The sequence below is a fragment of the Ischnura elegans genome, chromosome X (genome assembly GCF_921293095.1).
Source record: "Ischnura elegans chromosome X, ioIscEleg1.1, whole genome shotgun sequence".
In the NCBI taxonomy this organism is placed as follows: Eukaryota; Metazoa; Arthropoda; class Insecta; order Odonata; family Coenagrionidae; genus Ischnura; species Ischnura elegans.
The window spans coordinates 39593417-39616847 of NC_060259.1; the positions used below are offsets into that span (position 1 = coordinate 39593417).

A 23431-nucleotide genomic window follows, 5' to 3' on the forward strand; every position below is an offset into this window, starting at 1 on the left:
TCCCTTAACTGCTTCATCCGGACGGCCGCTAATCGCTCGGGAAATCCACTCAAAATCATATCCGATCATTCCAAACCTTTCCCCCAACTCCTCTCTCCCGCTTACAAGCCAGAAATGAACTCCGTCGTTAGCTCGTCGCAGATTGAATTCGCAAACCTCCATGGCATTGGTGAAAACGGAGTGAAAATCCAGCCGAAATTCCCGGCGGAATTAAAGTTGGGCTCGATTGAAATTTGTAGTCCTTTCATTGGTTGAAGGGTGCGGTGCTCTCCCAGCGAACGGAAGATCTCTCAGATCTGCGGCCGGATCAAGATTACGGTCCCTGCGAATTTTTTCAATGAATACCTAGTCGCCGTTTTCATCAGGGTCGATCGTTTGCGCGGCCATTCTCACCGAGGGAGTCGTTGAGTCGAACTCGAAATTGGAGTGCATTCAAAGAGTTCGGTAGACGGAAGGGGAAGATAAGTTACGACGAAAAAATAACCTTCCCATTCTGACATTCCCTCGTAAGTGTAAAATGGTAAAAAATGCGAAATTTGCCGCCCGATTTGCGTTTGAGTTGGTGACTTCATTTGAGTTACGGTGCATTTACTCTTTCAGCGAGAACCTTTCGTTTAGGAGAATGAAACGCTTAAATGCGTGTTAATAACAATTAGCCGCCAGAGGTCTAAGACAAGACGGAAAAAGCTGAGAAGCGGAGAGGCGCTTGGAATGAGTATATGACGTCATCAAGTTATCCGCGGATGGGTTTAGGTCGTCAAGTTTTCTTCGCGAATTGCTCGAGGAGTAGACGATGCGGCGGGTCGAAAAACGATAAATTATGGGTCTCGTGTTTTCAACCGCTTTCACAATCAGCAATAAAAGAAAAGTAATTTGGTGAACATGCTCATTTGCTCCTTGTGTTACTCCGAGGAATCAATTGTGGAATTCCGTTTAAATATATATCTGATAAGGATATATATGCTATTTGTATTTTGTCGAGATCCCGATTTAATGAGTAGTATTAACTGTTACATACAGCCAAATAATCATTTACCCTGGTGGCAATAGCTGAAGTAGCTAGTGAAACATAGGCAGCAACTCAATCCTGACCTAGTTCTGACCCGATGGCTTCATGTGAGTTCTGAGCACCTTTTTCATGGAATACATTTCGTATGCACGTATATTTATTCAATATATTGGAAGATATTAATGTCTGATCACGATCCCTTTAAACTGCCGTCGATAGCGTGATTGTGGTCCTGTGCCGGTCGCTAGCTCCGCACATGGTTTCGAAAAGAGCACTTGTTTCAAAGAACGTGCTCCATAACTTTGCCAATTTTTTCATGGTGAAAAAGCCGTGTCTGCACGCCTGGAAGGCATTTGCGGAGATATGAGATGCTCCGGCCAAGGATATTATATCTGGAAGCCTGCGGAAAGCGGATCCGCGTAGCCATAGCTTCTGCTCATCGGTGGCATCTTAAACGCCTAGCTCATATCGTAGGAGCTGTAGCAAGCGTTGAACCGACCTCTAGCATCATTTCCTTCGGCGAACCTTTCGCCCAGATAAGACACTAAAGCTGCCGTTTACTCCTGGAGGTATCGTGGAAACCGCGAGATATCGCTCTCGTTACGTGCGTGATTGTATTTGATCTCGTGGAGCATGCGTCTGAAATAGGCCCTCGCGTATTTCCATAGTTCTCGATAGTGTTATAGGAGCGCCAAAATTGTAGACCGTAGCAGTCTCCGCTGGCTATTGTGCTCCCCATATTTGAAAAATTTCTTCGGTATTCTCCCCGTTGAAAAGGTTTTGCGTTTGAGGCACAGGCAGTATGATATGGGTCTTATTCATATGTCGTGAATATTTCAAGTCGGTGGTGCTACGGGTAATACGCCGCGAAAAAAAATACAAAATGACAAATCGCGTAAACACTAGAATCTAGGAGACATTTAAGTGCAGTGGAATGTTAGGAATCACCCGCTTGCGGTCAGCGCTTCTACCAATTAAGATGCATTAAAAAAAGTATTTGCTGGGATACGTGCCTATTGCCGCAATATAAATGTGATAATGTTGATGGGGCAATAAATATCATTGATAGTCTCTGGTAATTTTATGCCTTCAAAACATGAAAAGAATTTTAAGGAAATTATGCGTCCTTGCCATAAATAAATGATAAATTTCGTATGTGAAAGCTCCTTATGGCTTTCCTTTATTTTTGGGCTTTAAAATTATATAATCGAGCTATTTCCGCTATTGAACTTTGCCTAGAGTGTCTTTCAGAAGTACCAAATTTAAGGAAATAACCACAAACTAGCCAGCGGCTCCCGCCAGTGCTCATAAAGAAATTTTCCTCCAAAAGTAGCCAATAATTCCTATTTTTGCAATCTTCAAAGTTCTAGAACACTCGGTACGGGTTGTGGGGTTCGTAATAAAAATGTCTCAAAGTATTTATGGGGCTGTTACAATGAATACATCAGATGCATAAAGATTATGATTTCAAACCACGTACTTGGGATTTATTTCCCAGCTTTTTGAGAACGTTCGAGCTTATTTGTAGCTCGTACGTTTTATCGCTTCAGGGCGGGACAAATTGTAATCCCCTTGGATGTTCAACGCGCTTTGTAGTGCATTCTTGCGTGAGACTCTCTCTTCTTTCTCGTCCCGTAACTGATTACGATTGATTCTCTGCTCGGCACGTATCGGACCTCACATCATGATGACTAGCACGTGAGGGCATGCGAATGTCTCGTGGATAGAAGTGCTCCCTACGTTTAGAAAGTTTCGTCGCCTCAATTCATAGTTAGTAATTTGTAACATGAGCAAAGGTGGCATAACTTGTGTCATCATGCGTCATGACATATCAATGTGTTTGCCATTTTAAAGACTTTAAATGACGTAACTAATCCCGATTTTTCCGATCGAGATTCTTTTCAAGGTTTTTGCTAAAATGGCTTGATATATTCACCATGTATGTGATAATTTATATATATTTAAAAAATTGCTGTCAGTTACACAAAAGATCTGTTGGAATGAATAGGTTATATGCATTGCGTGTAAAACATTATGGGCGAAATACGTAATTGAGCTGTATAATTTCTGTGTGTTCTCAACTCGTGTCATCCTGCGGCTTCGACGCATCAATGTGCCGGCTATTTTAAAGGCTTCGAATTACGTTACTAATCCTAAATTTTCCGGTCCAGCTAACTTTTTAAAAGTTTTCGCTAAAAGCCTTCATATATTCACCGTATAACTGATAATTTAATATAATTCTCCCGAAAAATCGCTGTTAGTTACGAAAAAGATCCGTTGAAATTTGTATGTAGTACGTGTAAAAGCGTACTGCACTTTTTTCAAAATACATAATTGGGCAGTATAATTTCAGCGAAAACGGTGGCAGGATGTCTTCTGCAATCTTAATCGGGGAAAATGAATTGGAGAGAGCTGTTAATTGTCTTCAAGTAAGATATAAGTGATGGATTCACGTGCCAATTAAATGAGGGAATAAGAACTCCAAAACTGGTTTTTCGGTAAGCGTCAGTGGTGAAGAGAATATGGTATCAACTGCCAAAAGACTAGGCTAATGATTAAGGACCCTTATGACACACATAAAGATATGAAGCCTTAATGAAGGGGAACAAGTCAGACTTCGAAACATTATTTACAACGGAGTGTCTCATCGGTTAACAACCCGAGATAATTCACTCCAATATTTTGTGGAAAACTGGATCCAAATTGTCTGCTACCTAGTCATAGTCTCGCAAACATTCTAGTCACTATGGTCAGAATCACATTTGATGGCGTAGTTCGCTGAAAACCATGCTCCGTAATATCGCACCTATTTTGAATGCAGCTCGGGGTGGCTAAAGGAGTCAAATGAAAGCACAAGTACTTATTTCTGCTTATAAATAACCATATTTTCTCCGTAGAAAGGGTAAATAGTAATTCAAGTGCGAAACATAGCGAAGGGATGTTATGTTTATATTGAATAGGCTGAGAAAGAAGAGTGAAGTCTTAATGTGTAGCATCACTCTCGACGACTTACTTCACTGTGATCCGTGGTCTGAAGTCAGGTACTTATTTTGAATCCAATTGGTGCAGCTGTAGTAGTGGGGGCAAAGAGCAAGTTAAACTAGTTTCGGTGCCTAGAGAATGAGGCTATTTTCTCAGCGGAGAGGTTAAGTAGCAATTCGTGTGCGAATGACTGAGGAAGAATGTTTCCTAGTGTGGAAAGGAGAGAGTGGAGGTCGTGTGGGATTCCTCCGCGGAATGAGGAAGAGCCGTCGGTGATGCATGTGCTTCGTCGCCAGCGAGAGTCAAGTTCAGAGGCACTCACTTCGGAGAGGACTTTGCGCACTGCGTAAACATTGTTCGGGAGATGGACACTGCCGGGCTGGTCTTGAATAAGGCGCAAGCGGCTCATATTATTATGACTGCCCAGGGCAGAGCGAGCCGCAAGGAGTCACGACCAGCTCATCCGTACTCCGCACACTTTACCTGCCTCGGTAGATAAGAACGTCCGTTTTCTGCACAGTGCCTGAAGCTGCCTCACCCGCAGCTGCCCGTATACCGCACATTATCCCTAACCTAACTTTTCTGACCGCGAGCGTCCAAACTTCGAGTAATGCTGATATGCCTACGGCCGCCTACGGCAAAAGATGGTCTCTCGGAAGTCGGTATATGGCTATGGCACCTTTATACAGAAAACATCTGGATTTATTATGAAAAGATGTTTTAGCTTGTTTAGAAAGTTGTTTAGAAAAGATGTTAATAAGATTCCCGAATTCCACCATTTAATTCATAGTACGAAGTGTAACGTCATTTTTGGAACAGAAAGTTGGCTAACAGATGATGATTCAGACAATGAGATCTTCCCAAAATCGTTCACTGTTTATCGGAAAGATAGAATTAATCGAGTTGGGGGCGGAGTTTTTATAGCTGTAAAGAATTCAATCGTCAGCCAAGCGATAACCGTAACTGAGACCAGCGTTGAATCTGTGTGGTGTTTAATTAAATGTCAAAAATGACCCTTTTTATACGGTCATAAAATGTGCGGAATACGGATGCGACCTTTAAGACAGTTGTGTGACTAAAGGAATCACCCACTTTTACTCAAGTACTCGTATGATTGTTCGTATTCCTTTTTACACGCTTTTATTTATATATAAGATTTGTCTTCCTCGTGGCTATGCCAGGTTGAGCGTGCAACCAGCTGAAATGGAAAGGTTATCGACCCCTGTTGCAGAGAGGAACAGTGCTGCTGGTTATTGAGTCAAAACGATATTTAGAGGCGTGGGAGAAAGTCTTTTTCCATAATTGGGGAAGCAATATGATAGGGAACGATTTCAAACGGCCCGATGAGTGTGAACAGGATAAAGAAAAGGCAGGGGCGGAAAGATAATTCCTGCGACTAAGGTTATGCTACGGTTCAGGTCTAGTAATTTTGCTTATGCTCCCACGTTACTTATCGCAATGTCGCCTGGATCATGGGTGTGATCTGGTGTGTGAAAATTCGTCTTATTTATACTGATTGAGGAGGCAGGTCCTAATTAACCTTCTTTTATTTATTTTTTTAATTAATTTCTTGTTTTTTATAATTTCGGCAAACTTTTCGTAAATATCGTTTAAAAATACTTCTTCTAAGGATTTGATATGCATGATTGTTGAAAAGCGAAGTTATCGAATTCCGGAATATGGTACTGAGCATAAAAAAATGTAAATGTACTCTTATTTCCAGTGGTTTGATGCGATTATCGTCTTCGCATTTAACTCTTGTATTACGACTTTATTTAGAGCTTTGATTTGCTGATATACTAGCAGTATGGGTATTTTATTGTGGATTTTATGTCAACCGCCTGTCACAGTCTTTATGACTTTATGTCACAGTCGCCTGATTTTGGTGAAAGTAAATGACGGAAAGATGGCGTAGAAACCGAGACATAAAAATGCAAAGCTCATGAAAAGAAAGAAATACGCAAGTGACTGTTCAAGGAAGGAAACGCCGCGTAATGATAACTGAAGGTGCATAAGGTCGAAGTGGTGGAACTACGCACATACATCCAAGCCATGGATGTGGTAAACCCTCTTAGGCGGGATTCGAACCCGCGACCCTTGCGTTGGCAGGTGAGGGCTCTACCCCACCGCCACCTTGGTCTTAAAATTGTAATAAAACAGTATTTTTCATTAAAAAAAATATTTGTCTTGTCTTATTGATTAATTTTTTATGTTTAAAAATCGTGAATTCTGGGCCTCTTGTTAAAATTTTTCAACACCGCAGAGGAGAATACATTACATTTACCTTAATTCTTACAATTGCGATGTTGAAATTCTGTGTTACCTCGAAAATGGCGTGTATGTCTTTTTTCCTTTGATCCTTCTTTCATTTGCGTGGTACTTATTCTCGTTATTTCTTGTATATCGAACTGAAAATATTTAGATGACTGATACATGCTGCAATGATGATACGATGAATGATGATAGGTGCTCGGTTTTTGTCGATGCAATTTACTTGTCAGCTGCCTCCTCTTATTCGTTCTCATAATTTCTGTTCATACCCTGTATTTGCAAATCACTAGATACCTTAGGTTTTTGTGAAGGAATCACAAGTGTCGCACGAAGCCTTTTGTTCATATTGAATGTTCTATATTTTTGTAGCTATTGTATGTTCTCGAGGCCGTACTGTCATCAAGCGACTAATTTATCCCATATATAGGTGGGCAAAAACTTGAGCCGGTGTAGCGGTTCCACTATTTGGGCAGCACACAAGAGGAAAACGGATATTGGGTCGACTTTTTGGAAATCTCTTGGGCATGATCCCCGGATTTCTCTCCAGTTTTTCCATCCCTTACATTTCCCATGAAGTCGCTCTCCATGTTGACATAGCCATGCCACCAGATTTCCCGTAAGTTCTCCTTAATATCCTTTCTTCTCCTTACGCTTGCATATTCGTTTCTCGCTTTATTAGTCAATCTGATCTCCAGCGTCATTCCTAGGCGCGAGAACTTGAGCGCTGCTACTCGTTTTCCGATCAGATTTTCCAGTGGCACGTGCTTCTGATCCGCGGAGTGCCGTTGCCCGCACGAATGTTTTCCGGAGGGTTTTGAAATGTCTCGGGCCAGGGATTTGTGAGGCCTTGAGCGATTTAGCTCTTCTCGCCGGAAGTTGTTGCGTCGAGCTGTATCAGTGACTTTGGATCACATTTCGCGTGCTCGCCGAATGTTGGTGACCACATTTCGTAGCGAACATTCCTTTAAGGTTTCATCTATTTTGAGGATCCGTGTCAACATATCCGTGCGAGGATTTATTTTAGTTGTCACTCATACGACCGTGATGTTTAGATATGCAATGAAACTGCAAATAGATTAAATAACTTATAGTTTAGCCCTCTACCTTATGTACACCTGATTGTATGTTTATGAATTTCCTTAGTATTTCTAACAGAATGTTTATTTGTGTTCCAGCTTTATTGGCGAATGGCCTCAATGAGTATTTGACAAGTTTTTGCTTTGCATGGATGTAGAAGTATAATTTATTGGTATGCGTAAAATTTTTGTGTTCGTGTGGTGTACATGTGGGAATCCTATTGCATGTTGAATACTGGTGATTGATCACCCCCTACCAAACACCCAAGAGTGGCTCGCAGGGTATTTTGTAGATGTACATTTTGAGGTCCGGTTAAGTTACTCCATTTTTAAGTTTTTCATCGTTCGCGTGTAACATGACGCAACCTCTCTTACTTATTTGATATGTTTTGTTTTATCTTATAGACTTCACGGTTGTGTGCAAAAAATACTGAAAGACCAAAAGTTACACGACCGTGAACGTTTCAATAATACGTTAATTCATTAACCCTTTCAATCAGACATTTCTTTCCCTGTCGATTTTTGTTACTGTTTTACCTTACTTTTGGTTTAATGAATTCTTTTGCAAAAACGTTTGGCTATTTTTCACACGTTAAATTAGGTGGTTCGTGTCAACAATTTTGGACTGTGATGCGTATTTGAGTGTAAGAATCTCTCTAAGATTATGTGCTGTTGAATGGATATAATGACCGAAAGTGAATGACCAGATCGCGTGCCCAATGTCTTTAGCTCGACCAGGGATTGTTTGTGCGGAACGAGAGACTCTTGATTCCTCAATGGAGTTGAATTCGCGCCCGGCTCCAATTGTCGGTCGGCTGGCTGGAAGAGTGCGGCGCCCTCATCGTTCTTTTTGCCTTGTGTGCGCGGCCCGAATTTTCCCGCGGGAACAGTGTCGTATCGATCCGCGGGCGGGGGATGGGCGCGCACCCCCCGCCGAGGAGTGTGCCACATGTACTCGAGTACAGGCATTCGTGTAGTACTCATGGGGTTGATCGTACTTAGAAAGTTTTAAGAAGCTCGGAGTCGTAGTTTGAGGAGGAATTTTGTATATTTTTGTATTATGTATGTATTATTTTTGTATTATGCGTATGTGTTTGTATTTTTGTATTATGTTTATATACTTTCTATCAATTGTTTAATACAAAAATAAAAATACGTACGCATCAACTGCTTTTGTATTTGTTGGGAAAACAATAAAAACCGATAAATTAATAAAGAAAAGGAGGATTCTTCGAGCGTATTGTGGGAATGTTTTGGGATGAAAAGGTGTGAGAAGCGCTATTTCGTACTCGTCAAACTGCACGTCGAATGTGGGGAAAGCGTATGGAATCCGTGGCGGGAAGATTTAATTCGCGAATTTAAGGAAGGAGAACTTCAAGAAAGGGAGGGAAGTAGGCAGGGAAAGGGAGAGATGGATTGCTGCAATATGCAAATCTTAGGATTGCAATTTTACGGATGAATGAATTGTGCATTAACTCGCTCTATGGATTTCGCAAGCTTCGCGAAATAATTATGCACTCTGAGCGCTAGGTTTTTTTGGTATAAAGACTTACGTAGGGTGCGAGGGATAGAATGGATATAGCTCATGGAAGGGGTGAATGGACGGCTGCGTCGTAACAATAGTAGAATTTTATTCCTATGTATAAACTACTCTAGGGTCTGCGCGCATTAATTAAAAATTGAGGCATAGAGGCAGCCTTAATATTTTAATTTTTCTGACCCGCGTGCTAACCCGAGGGAAGTTTATCATTGTATTCGCCGGAAAGTGTTAAATCATGTATTACTATGGTGATGAGTACTCGAGTATCTGTATTCACTCGAGTACAATTGCCATACTCCCGCCCCTGATCCCACCCTACTCGCCTCTCCCCTCCTTCCCCCTCCCCTTCGCCCTTCCCCTCCGCCTCCGAACATCCGGGTCCGCGAGGGGGCGGAAGGAGAGGGCGACGCATTCCCCCACCCCCCGTGTATACCCGTGGGTTGACTAATTAGTCGGGACAGCCAGGCGGAGTGGAAAGCGAGAGCGTCCGGCTGAGGATTTGGAGAAGGCCGTCTTGGAAATTGCTAGGCTTATAATTGATTCCGCGAAGCTGCTTCGCTCGACAAAATGCCCATTGTTGCAGCCCAAATGTTTCCTTATAAGGCAGGAAGCTTTTGGGATGTAAATTCATCAGAGTTTTTTTTATTGAGGGTAAAAGGGCACGCATCCGTTTGGTTGATGTGGAGCAGTATCCTGCTGGCTTATCAAGGGTAATATTTAGTATGAGCTGCGAATAAACTTGTGCATTAACTCCAGGCCATAATTAAAACGAAACGGTGGGCAGGGCGGATTAATATTTTTTCTTTATATGTTTTGAAAATTCCATCATGGATGTTGCTTCGCTTATTATTTGCTTTTTCGAAGTTTTCTTTATTCCTAAAATGCATCCTCTATTACAGCCCCGAAGTTCCCAGTGAGGATAGTAAAATAAGCGGGAGTAACATCAAAGTTTTTTGTTCTAAGTCGAATGCTTCCGGCAATGTATTGTTGCGGTGTCTTGTCTAGAATACTTGTTATTTTGTTCTTTGCATAATTTCATTAATTCCGGGATTTTATAATAGCATATCTGTGAGAAGTTGAAAATGGGGTTTATTTTTGCTTTATTAGCTTTTACTAATATTTACATTGCGCAGTATTTTCCTTGCTGGAAACGGTCGGTGAAGATAGCCATGATTAGACTTGTGTTGCTAATATTCATTTGCTCATCTTTGCACTGTTAATTTTTCCGGCGACGCGCCTTTTCGCAGGTCTCGGGCGGGGGAGAGTAGACTCAGACTAACAAGTAGACTAGAGAAACAGACCGGCAATGTGGAAATGTGTGAATGAGTTGTGTACTTCAGCATTATGTGTAACGAATCCCATGCAAGCATCGTTAACTTACGTATGTTGGCCCCTGTGCAATGGTATTGTTATAATTATTAGGTTATTTTGTAGTAATTCTAATGTCTTCAAGTCCATCAGCGTTGAAATGTTTGGATATAAAATAATGTTTCAATTCCTATTTGTATTCGAAAATTAATACTTTTGGTAAGCCACCTTAACATCAAATATTGATAATAAAATATAGCAGACACCTAATAAATGGGAAAATATCTAGTGAGTAAAATTGAACTCCATCAATTTGATGTTAATTGATTATTTTTTTTCATAATTTAGTGTAAATTGTTCAACTGAATTGTGCCATAATATAGTTTTCTCCAAGATTTTGGAGCTCTTTCAACGAATAATTTAAGAAGTTATACCACCGAGTCCTAGTCAGAAATGCGTTTGAAATACTGCTTCTGTTCACAGTCCATTGACTCGCTGACTTTCTTCCTATTCCGTTCCTCTTGGAAACATTTTTGCGTTTGAAGAGGCGTATGAGTCGACTGAAAGGTCTCTCATGAACTGTCGTCTAATGAGACTTAAGTGGCTTTCTCAGAGAGCTAACGCCTTTTCGACATTTTCGGCGTCATATCTGTAATGAAATTAATGGCGGAGACAGAATGGAAACGTCTCCTCAAGCCCTTAGCATCAGTGATGCGGACTCGAGCGCTTCTCCCCCCCCTCCCCCGTTCCTCCCCACCCCATCTCATCCTCCCTATCCAATTAATTTCGAGCTCTCATTTGTCAGTTCTGCCCTCGGAACCCATTCAAGGAAGCCTCGCCATGACTCTCTCATCCAACAAGGTTGCTTAGGTCTAACACTTGGTTAATATCTTTCAAAAATGCGGCTTTCAATGTTAAATCTACCGATTGCTAGAGTCAGTGATAACACATTATGTAGAGTAGGTATTCATGAATGTAATTTTCTAGTTGCGATAATTGATGAAGTTTGCGTCTACAGTGGCGCTATTTCATTCAACTAACGTATTCTAACTTCATCTGAAATCTGACGACGTATATCATTCCCGAAAAAGGCTGCTTTTGGTAGATGCTGGCACTACTCACTATGTCAAAATCACGTCATCAATAAGCTATTTCAGTGCTAAAGCCAGTATTAATGATGTAATTCCCAATAAGTAGTATTTTAAAGAACTGTTTCGTTTTCTTTTTGCTTTTTTGTTTTTAATAGTGCACTATTCCAAGGTTGCATACATTTTTGTTTAATTATTTCCATTAAAACTTAAGTTGGTTATTATGTTAATGATAATGTTGCATTGGTAACTCTTAGCTGTATTTTTTAATCAGACTTGAATTTTCTTAATTTTGTGATCTCATGTAACCGTTCTAAAGGAAGCCATGTCTCAGTACTTCAAAAGAAATATGAAGGCGATGGCAGACTACGCTCTTTAAACATCGGAAGATATCAACCCTTGTAGCTGATAGGAAACCTGAAAACTCGCAGGTTTGTAAAAATGACAAAAGTTGCTCTATTCGACTTAACCTTTAATCGTCGACTAGTTTCGATAAACATTTTCGAGACTAGTATTGAAAATTATTCATTGTATCGAAACTAGTCTACGATTAAAGGTTTAGTCGAAGAAAGCAAATTTTGTTATTTTTCCTAACTTAAAATGGAACTCTACATGTTTTCGAAAAATTCAGTGCATCGAGAACTCTTCCTACACTAATGATGTATTTAGCTCATTAGGTTTTCTCTTATGTTGAACTTAGGGGCGAGGGCTGAGTGAGGAAGATTTCGATTTTTTTTCCTTACTTCTCTCTCCCTTCATCAATCAGATTATTTCAATGAACCGTTCCAAGGGACATCATCTCCCAGAACTTCATAAAATATGTGTGAATACGAAATCTACGTCCTGGATTTGTCGCGACGCGTCGGAAGAAATCAACTCTCCGACCCGATGCGAAACCTGAGAACTCTTTCCACTTCAATGACGTCACTAGCTCATTTGGTTTTTTCTTACATCGTGCCTATTACGTGGAGGAAAGGCTGAGTAAGGAATATTTTAATTTTTTTCATAACATCTTCCTCAATTCATCTACCGAATTATTTTAATGAACTGCGATTTCGGGTCAAAGTGAACGACCCCGTTATGAGATATGCATGAGAGTGTCGTTGATTTTGTTTCTCCTCGTCACCCCTTTCGCTTTAATTATTCGGGGCGGTGATGCCATCCTCCCACGATACGTGCTCATCCTCTCTCCTTGGCGTGCCTCGAGATTTCCCGCGTCTGCGAGGCATCCGCAGAAGTGGCTGAGGAAACCATCGTGGTGTGCTCATTTCATAACTGCTGGGAATTTGAAAGCGGAGGAGATTCTGCTTCCGGCGTGGTACTTCCTGTCGCGTGTTCTCGAAAGTGAAAACTGATAGGAGGGCTCCAGAGGGCTTAATCCCTTCGAACGAAGATGCTCCCGCCGTCAGCGGCATCGTGCCGCTCACTCGGGTGCCGTGGGTGCGGGTCCCCGGCGAGGGAGAAGGCCGGTGCCGTCGGCGCCGGATGCTGGGCGTCGCGCGGACCTGATCCCCCGTGAAGGTTTACTTTAAAAGATACAGATTTTTGCATAATTCGGTTGATATATTTGATATTTAACATAATGAAAGTACTTGTCTATTTCCAACCAGTATTCATTTCATCCGACCCAGGTTTCGGCTCATTATGCCATCTCAAAAATGGCATTGTGTGTCGCTTGGAATAAATATGTCTGGAAATAGACTAGTACTGTCGTTATGTTAAATGCCTGCTTTGATAGTGCATTGTTGGGCCTTCATTAACATTTAAAATCGTAATTTATTAAAAGAATTCGGTAGAAGGGGAAAATGAGTTACGAAGATAAAAATATGTATCCAGCCATTCTCTCGTTTGTAAAAGATGAAAACTGAAAAATTGCCACTTTCCGTGAGTTGGTGACGTTATAAGAGTTCTGATTCATTTTTTCGTTGAGTGCTAAACTGTCTTTCCTGAAAATTCTCGCGACGCAGGTTGCATTGGAAGGAACTGCGTCTCATGAACTGATTTGTAACTCCAATATATCAATAAAATATTGATTTCAAAAGCATTTCTTTAAGTTTATCATGAAAATTATAACAATAAGATTAACTTAAGATATAATAGTGTTAAGGCCGTGGATATTTCGCTATGAATTACTCGAGGTGCAAATGACGGATCGAAAAACGGAGAAATACTGTTATCTTTAGTTATTTTTTAAACTATCACAATCGAAAATAAAATATAATTGGCGAACCAGTCCTTTCACCCGTTGGTAGTATATAGAATGCTAAATGGTACTTTGCTGACCTCCTGAATAGGACCTAAAAGTGGGAGAATTCTGTTAATGTTTTTAATAGAAAAGTTTGGGCAATTATCTGTGATGAAACCCTTGGAAAATAGACCCAGTCATGCTAATGGACAACCTAAAGCAGCCTGCTTTATGATAAGGAAAGGGAGTGTAGGGTAACGATGGGTACCTGTATGGGTACGTGAATATGTACTATTGGGCACCCTGAAATTATACCGTTCGTCCCAAAATTTGTAAATAATTGTGTTGTTCTAATAAATTTTACATTCAGGCTATCACTGCAATGCCCTCAGTTCGTGCTTTCTGTCACTCCATAGTAAATTGTCTATTCCGTTGTCACTTTGTGTATAATTTAATTTTGTGAAAACCCGTAAAAGTCATATTTGACGTGGAAAGCCTTGGCATTCAAAGTTTAGAATACTGCTGACTCCGTGATTGGCAGGTGCTCATGGGAATATCTTGTTGATTTAAAACCTCAAGATTTTCACCGATTTTTAGAGGTTTTGCGTTCGAATATTGCACGTAGTTTGCTTAATGGTTCCCCTCCTATCAACTGGTCAGCAAATGGAATACCTTTATAATCATAATTGAGGAATAACTTACTCAACTGTATTCCAAATTGTTTCTATCCACGCTTTTACGCACTAAGGTTTCGGATCTCTATGACATCGGAGATAACGCAATGAAGGTTTATTAAGTCTAAAATCTGGGTCCACAAAAAAAGTGTTTGAATTGAAACAGACCTTTTTAATGCGAAGAAAAGGCGATCCGAATGCTTACGAAAGCTCTTTTTCCAGCTTACCTGTCCTTAAAAGACAAGAAATTTAAAAAATATTGCCAGCAATTTCGTCTTTAGGTCTTTTTAAAGGTAAGACATTTCGAGGAGAGAGCAAATACGATGCGTAGTTGAACCGTAATTAGGTCAAGTGCCTGGTTTGGTAAATAATGCTCCGAAATTTCGGAGATAACAAAATATTTTGAGCATACGGCAATCTTCTTCGATCCATAAAAATATCTAGCGATCAATGCTCGGTGATTGAAATTGTGACTGTGATTAGATCCATCAAAATTTGTTTTTATTTTTCTTCGTAAGTCACCGTTTGTTTTATTTTTGTAATATTTTTTGAGAGTGTCGCGTTTGAGAATTTTATTGTAAAGCACACGCTACAAATGTCCACGTGGTGCTACGAAGTCTTTTTATTCCCTTATTTATTTTAGCCATTTTCACATGCAGCGGTAAGTTATAGGCTCCGCTCGATGGTGGAAAAATTTATGAAATGATAAAAGAATTTCTACAATTTGTAGAATTTTGAGTAATTGCGAATGAAACTCTTGTAAAATTTATATATGTATTACTTCACAAAAATTTACACGATAACCATTCAAAATATTATCGCTATCATACAAGTTTGGGTGAAACTCTTTTGTCATAAGTTAAACTTATTTTTACAATTTTCAACCCCACTGCCCACAATCCTTTTCCGTAACAGAAAGCAGGAAGCTTCAGGGTGTCCATGAGCGTGACTGGGACCATTTTCCTAGGGTTCCACCACACATGATTGCCCAACATTTTCTATTGAAAAAATTAACAGAATTCTCCGACTTTTGGATCCTATTAAGAAGGTCAGCAGTGTACCATTTAGCATTTAAAATGCACATGAATGCTTTGAAATCAATGCTTCATTGAAATATCTGAGTTACATACAGGGGTGCCGACTTGCTAAAAATATTGGGGGGGCCCAAACCGGGAATCTTGCCCCAAGAAATTTTATAAGTTTCAAGTTTTTAAGCATTTGAGAAGGGTCGTATGATCAACATTAGAACCCTGATAACTCGAATCTCGATATATCGACACTCCGCGGAAAATTGACAAGCCTGATGCATTTTTTTCCTTACACCCATAACGAATATTTGAGGGGGCTCGGGCCCGCTCAAGCCCCATGGAGTCGGCGCCCCTGGTTACATATCAGTTTTTGAGACGCCATATTCCTTCCAATGCAGCCTGCGTGGTGAGAAGTGCCAGGGAAGACAATTTTGCACGAAATTAGGCCGATGCGAATTTTTCGAGCTGGTCCCATGCATTTCTCATTAACTCAATTCCACTTTGGGCGTAAGCGTCTCATTTGAGTGGGCTCATTTGGCTTATTGCTCTGAAATTTTTTCAAGCTGGCGCGTCCTGATTGTCCGGGCACCACTTGATGCGTACAGCCCTTGCCAAAGGACGCCGCACAGTGGGCCAAATTGGATAAAAGGTGTGCGAAATTAATGAGGAGAAAACTTACTTGTTCTTATCCAATTTGTAGAGCGTATCTTGGGTGCTGTGAGCTAATAAACTTTATGTTGATCACTATTTTACAGGAGTAATGCGAGCGAATTGAACGCATTTGATTGCATCGGAAATAATGTCATACGTTTTTTTTCGATGTGGTGTCTGTACAGTTGCACTCGTCGGCCTGTCTTAGCTGTATAGACAACGTTTTCGTCGACTTTCCTGTAGGTGTCTCCAGTTGTAGAGCAGCCGATGGTTTTTTATAGTGTTAGTAGTTTTTATAGTTTATTTCTAGAATGGGATTTTTTGCTCCAGGTTTCCTTCCTGTGTAAAATTAGGCAAAAACCAACCTCCGCACCTTCGAAAGGAAGACGCCGGCATGTGAATCGGCGAAATCGTTGTCACTTCTGCCAAAACAAGCGGAAAAATAATCTCTAAGTGGTCATAACGTGGGTATCCTTCGAACGTAATGTTCTTGTTTTCGATGGTTGGGTATCCCGCTGAAATTACAAATTATACCTAGCGAGATGGTGTAGTTAACGATGATTGGATAAGAATATTCGTAAGAAAGTGTTCCAGCAGGACTGAAATGCGTCCTAAATCTTGCAAGGGTAGACTTAATCTAATTACCAGGAGTTAACAACTTTTTGCGTTCTATAGAAACCCTTGTTCACGCGATGCATGTAACCATGCAAGTGCATGGTGGAAAAGTGCTTGGATATATTCACGAAATGAGAACGGCCTATTTCCTTTGCGCAATTTTAGATTTTTACACTGTGCAATTTTTATGGTGAATGTGTTTACGCATATGCCCGAGCAGTTAAATGCATCGTGTAAACGAGCCTTGTGTTATTGTCTGTTGCTGCATGGGGCAGTGTACGCTTGGTGGGAGCTCACCCCACCGACATACACGTATATGCGTATGCCTGATGAAGACAATCGTCTAGGGGTAATAGGGTAGTTTCCTTCATTAAAGAAAACGAAAGGCATTGACTGCGATTCATTACTTACCATTAATGTATTCATAATATGCAATTTATTTGGTTTCAGAAAACCTAGCTTAGACAAATGTTAATGGTCAATTTTAACCTCATTTGAAAAAGGCGCCTATTTGATGCCACTCCACGTGACGTCACAGGGACCTAGATTCTATACGAGTAGATAGGAGTTTTACATCGTCTGAGGTTACCAATGCATGCATGTGGCACAGAGCTCAGGGATACATCTCTTAATAATCACCTATTAAAACTGCCTACGGTCGGAAAGTTTCCTTCGTTTGATTGGGTATTAATAATCCACGCTACCTGCTAGCAGCCTGCACCGTAGCGGCCCTCGTAGCCTCGCACCAAGGTGGTCTCACACGGCGGCAGCGGGAACCAGAATGACGTCACATTTTCCCTGCATTCATACTTAGCCGTCGCGTGTTCACACGCTTGGAAATTTTCGCTTTTCATTTAATCGTGAAAAATAGATATTGTCATTTAAAAATCTAAAAGCGCGAAATACGTACTCCAGGAGTAATAATCTTTCGATTTAGGTAATAAAAAATAGGAAACCACCCAATTGGATGGCAAGAACGGGAATGAAAGACCTCGGATAAAGTCTATGGAATAGTTAATTAAGGATGTGGAAGAGATGAAATACATAGGTGTGAAAAGATAAGGTGATGAGAGGGTTAAATGGAGATCCGCGTAAAACATATCTTAGGAATATTGATGAAGGAAAAAGTAATGACTCTTGCCGAGGTAGCGTGGCTGATGCGGGTGACGCTGCATCCAGAACTCGATGGTTAGACACGCCCCAGTTGTTGGCACGCGTGGTCACTGTGCAAAGCATTTTTGGGTTTCCGTGTCTCCGTCCTCGCCGTTGAGGAAGAGGCAAATTAAATCCATGAGCGACCCGAAAATTTGATTGCTGAGGGGCTCGCAGGAATTTTTCTGGGGAGGAACATCTTGATTGGCACAGAATTCCCTTCCACGAATTTTCCCGTTTTTCCATTCTATATGCTTCGTTTCGAATGCGAGGAAATTCTCTTGAAAACGGCCCACTGAGAAACCTCGTTCCGTCGCAAGGCGTGCCGGGAACGTTTTATTCCTCAAGCAGTCCGTGACTGGTGCATCTCTGTTGCGTGATTAAGTGGTGGATCGCCACTTAACTCTTCCATCCTGGCGCGGGCCACCACTTAGCACTCTTTTTGAGCATTGAAAATCAAACGCCTACACTCCTTCAGCTTTAAAGCGGGTTTACGGTAAGAAAACCCTTCGGAAAAAATACATTGAAACCTTAACAAAGTATAGTACACTCCCTATTATCCGGGCTAATGATGGGGAGAGACGGCACGGATAATCGGAAAACACGGATAACCCAAACGTTCACTTAAACGTCTTGCAATGTTCATAATTTACGTAAAACAAACAATATATTATTTTTTATGCAGGAATTCTGTTATTCTGGATTGCTTCCCGGACTCAATGAGTGCTTTCTTCGCTAGTTCGCGATCTTTTTTGCGGCGATAACAGGGTTGTACTCGTATCCGTGGCTGTGTGATCACGTGTACAGAAAAGTGGTTTGCGCGAATGCTTCAAAACCACTGCTCGGCGTCGGAAACTACACTGTCAGGCACCACGCCACGTAGTCCCATCTCGCACAAGTTGCCCGGGTTGCAACTGCTGCGGGACGTGTATCCGTGATCACGGAGCGCGGTCGCGCGCTGCGAGGCTTGGAAAACAGGAACACGGTGCTCCCGTGAATGCACTTAGCCCGCGATCGCTTCCGTTTTACGAAGCGGATTCTAACGGAAATAATAATCCCGGTGTATTCTAGCATTAATGCAGTAATTCCGATGATTTTGCGTCCGATTTTTTAAAGAAAGATCGCGGAAAAAATTGAGCGAGAGTGAAAACCATGCGCGGATAATCCGTAATCTGGATAAACCGCAGCCGGATATTCGGGAGTCCGCTGTATCAGCTTCACAGCTTTGGGTCGGTTTAAAATATCATAGGCGTGCGGGATGTCATCTGCCATTTTTCTGAACTGGCAGAACACTACACTAAAAGTCTATAACGTATTACCATCCGAGTACAATAGGTCAGTAAATCTTCATTTTTGTCTAAAAAATGTAAAAAATGGCTGTTTACTTATCCTACAATCGAAGAAGTATTTTTTAAATTCAAATTTGATAATTATTTGGTGTATTGAGTCAAAGGTATTATTTTTGCTAATGTTGGCACATGTTATTTTTTCCGCTAATTAAACCAATTCAAGGAAGATAATTATGTAATGATGGTAACCTAAATACTGATCCACCTTTCAGGTTACCTAAAACTCCTTATATTTTGTCTTCGTTTGTTAATAGTTTGGAGGAATTAACATTATAATTATAATACTATCCCAAACACTGAATTAAGAACGCGTTTAGTTTTTAATGAGCTGCCTCGGTGTCTTTTCTGGAGCTTTTTCCCCGATTACATATTATATCCGTATTATTTTACTTCTGGGGATGTGTCTTTCAAGCATGATGAAGGAATAACCATGGCACTGCGAACCTTAAATATTATCACGCTAATTCAAAACGAACCTGCGATAGTTTTCCTACTAATTTTCCAGTTCCTTGCTAACTTTTATGAATTCCATTGATATAAGGGGGCTGTTATATCACGCTAAGTGCTCTCAACGATTAATTTATCGCAATTTTTTTTACTTTGACCGGCCTTTATTCTGAAGAACGGTATAATTGGTTTCCGCAAGCAGCGAAAGTTGCGAGTTTGAATGTACGTTAGGGAAATTAAGTAAGGGAAGGTAATGCCCCGTCGTTCTCATTAGGCTTATGCCATGGAGAGATAGTGCTCGTTAAATTTGAGAGCACTTTAATACCTGGAATTCATGGAGGAAGTGGACAACACTTGCCTAGATAACTATGCATTTAATCTGATACGCAACGTTGCCCTTTTGCTTAAAATCCCTTTAGCCGTTTTATAATTTTCGAATGGAGCCCGCCTCTGCTTAAGTTATTTTACCTTGGGCATAATGGATATCCACCCGATTTATTTTTGACGAAATTTTAAGCATTTAGGAATCATTAAATTGATTATTTTCCACCTTCTTTGCGCGTATGAATTTAGTTTCTTAGGTTACATTATTTCAGTTGAACGAGTCAATAATTCAAAGATTTTTCTTTCGGAATTCTGATCGATAAATGCTAAAGTGTCATTTCATCAATCTGATGATATGTACTCCCTACCCGAAAATTACTAACTCGTATTCTGAAGTGTGGTAGAGCAGATAAAGATTTGTGTCAACGAGCTGCTACTCTGCTGAAGCACCAGTTACTGCACAGCAAGTAGTCGTCATTATTGAGAAACGAGTTGCCGACTGTTTACTTTGGTATCGGAAAGTTGTGGGTGAATATGGCGAAGAAGTTGACTTACCTGTCGCTCTAGTTAAGCGAATGAAAATATTTTTTGTGATCGAAGATGAGTGGGAATAATAATGTCTTTTGATATTACCAACAAGTGCCAAACAGCTCGCATCATATATGATACTACACAGGACCACAGCTTGATGATTCATGCCTAAACGCGCCTCACGGCATTAGCTTTTTCCTGACTGAAGACTGAAGAAAAAACTCTTTTGCTAGTGTTGCCCCCTTACCCGTCAAGGAAGCGTGATAGCCATCTTTCCAATGCAGTATCTGATGATGTCTAATTCCTCACCAAGGTTTTATTTAGAAAGCGGAATATCTGGGTGGCGTTGGATCTACGGATTGAATGTGGTATTTTTACGGGATATAGGAGAACGGAGGAGGTATTGCGATATCCATGTTCGTGGACTGTAGTTGCTTTGCGAAGTGTGCTACACCGCAAAAATTACGAATGACTAATATTTCAAATCCTGCCGCGTGAACGGCGGAGAAATATTCATGAATTTCCTTGAGAAAAAAAAATTCCCCTGGACCCGAATCGAACCATGGACCTTTGGCTTTACGTGCCATGGGAATAAAGGAACCTGGATAGCGTAGTGGTATGCGCATTGGCCTGGGAAGCCAAAGGTCCGTGGTTCCATTCCTTGTCCGGGGGAATTTTTTCCCATGACAATTTATGAATATTACGAATGTCGTTGGTCGGTACGAATGTCGCCCCCAAGCGACCACGCGAACTTAACAAATGGACCCAATCTCTTCTTATCCTTGTCGTTGCATCCTCGATTGCCAAACATTCTTTATTTTCAGCTTTTTATGCATTTTACTGGAGTGGACGCATCTCTCCTGCTTGACCTGTATTCATTCGTAAAATATCGCTCATTGAAAACTTCAACGATGATCTTGAAAATTTCAGTGTTTATGAAGTAGACTCGTGCTACCACTAGCGTTTACCTCAAATTAAAAATTTTACCTCATTATTTTTTTTAAATATGAGGTACATGCAGTATTTGTCAAAGGTACGCTCTATACATTCTGAAAATTCCAAGATAATAATGTAATGTAGAGAGCTTTTATATGATTTTTCTGTTAGGAGTCTAACATACCTACAACAAAAATAACTGGCAATTTTCCACAAAAAGTTTTATCATACCGGGTTCAATACATTTCGTACCATCGGTGGTGAAAATACTAAATTTATCGTAACCGAAAGTGTGAGTAAACTTTATGAGAAAAATTACGACTTTTATTACCAAAATAATAACGTAAGTTTTAAGCGAGTAATTCTTCCCGAGAAAAAAATTTAATGAGACTTTCTAAAATGGATATTGTTTTGAGGCCCTTTATAATGGGGCACCAGCGTTGAAACTGGTGGGGCATTAATAATTATTATGTGGAATATGAAAAAGGTCATATCATTTCTTCCAAAATACAACCAATGGGATAGGAGTGATACATCCTCTCAATGTGAAAAGCCCAGTTTCCTCCCTTGTACTCGCAGATAGGAAGTTTTAATCCTTTTTATTTTGTTTGAGAGTGTCTTGCCAGGGAATTGTTGCGATGAGATTTACTTATTTTGTTTTATTTGCTTCCAGTCGTTCTCTTTCCATTTATAATTAATTAGATGTTTTTCTTCAATAGCTTTTATATCGGTCCACGAAATAATTTGTCCTTTCTCCAAAACAGTTCGCCAGTTTGTCTGCAATTTCAAGTTTGGTTATCTATTTCACTGTTCTTAAGCATCCATATCTCAGTAGTGATGTTATTATTTATGTGGATACTTTTCTTATAACGAAAGGCATTTTCATTCCTGTTTTATTCTTTATCAAAGTCTAATTATGTCTCCAAATATCGTATGATCCTTTGTAATAGTCTATGAAAATCGTCGAAATGAAATGTCTCGGAACAGTGTAAACCTGTTGTTACACCTCCATATTCGGCGATGTACTATCTAAATAGGGAGACGGAAAGAAAAGGTTAAAAAGATGGATTTCGATGATGGTAATGAGCTGGAATGATATATAAACCTTGAAAGATTCGACGATGACCATGCGGAACTTTGTGTATTTTTTCCACTGAAATTCAGAAAGGGCAGCTAAGAAAGACTACTCTGCTGATTTTCGTTGGCAAATCGGAGTTTCAATGAAGCAGATGATTTCAAATAAGAGATTCTGTGCTTTTAGATTTAGGTTGGTGTTACGTCTTTATATCTTTACTGCCGTCATATCAATAAAATATTCCGTGAAATTTATGCAGTCTTATAGTACATATATGCGTTAAATATAGTGATAAATGAACGTGGCAGAGGGAATTGGTGGGCGTGGCTGGATTGGCCACTCATGGCGTAAGCGCTCTTGTTCTTTTTTCGGTCTTTCTCTGAAATCGATCCGGATGCAAAAAGGTCATTCTTGCCTGCGGTGTGCGCACGGGAGAACACGAGTGAATACGGCGCGACCGATTCTATCAATACTATTGAATATTAGCAATGATACACTTATTGACCTCCTCAAGACAACAACTTAAATTTTGGAAATTTTGAAAGTGTTATCATTGCTAATATGTAGCACTTCAACCACATTCTAGCTTCTAGTTTCGATTTAATAATGTTGAAACTGAAGGACTTTCATCGTTATTAATTTTCCTTAGTACTGCATGTATACATAATCGTATATGCATTCATGCGCACCGGTGTAAAGTTATTGTCGCCAAATATGAAATTCACAATAAAGAAGTCATTTAGCTGGGCGGGGGTTCGATCCCGAGTTTCTGATATACTACTCTGGTATACTAATCTTATCGCCTCATCAGGTACATGATTTTCTATTTTTTGGAGAAGGTTCATAGATAAACGTTAAAGTTTTACATCCAAGTCTGAAATTCACCTTTGTGGAAGATGGCTTACTGGTGAAGCTGTTAGCTTATCTAACCGGCATTTGGGACGTCTGCGTCTTAATCTCGTCTAGGCCAAGTGATTGTTTTCTTAGTGAAGTTTATCTTTGGTGTAAATGAATTATTGATTTCTAATAAAGTCTACGTAGATGTACCATTGCAAGTTACTTCGTTTTTGTAATTTTTGGAGAAAGATTTTGGAGGAGTTTCGAAGATTAATTTAATTTAAATTTGTCATATAAAATTAGTACTAAAAGTTGTAATTAGTACTAGTGGAATCGAAGTTGGCGAGGGTAGC

The 23431-nt window shown here is 40.3% G+C and overlaps 1 protein-coding gene and 1 non-coding gene across 2 annotated transcripts in view; both read left to right on the forward strand.

Annotated features, from left to right (window-relative positions):
- The window catches only part of LOC124170725, a 247196-nt gene that overhangs the window by 127275 nt on the left and 96490 nt on the right, over positions 1-23431 (forward strand). The window lies entirely within an intron of this gene.
- On the forward strand, positions 20830-20902 carry Trnap-ggg. Its single transcript has one exon. It is a non-coding gene; the product is annotated as a tRNA-Pro (tRNA).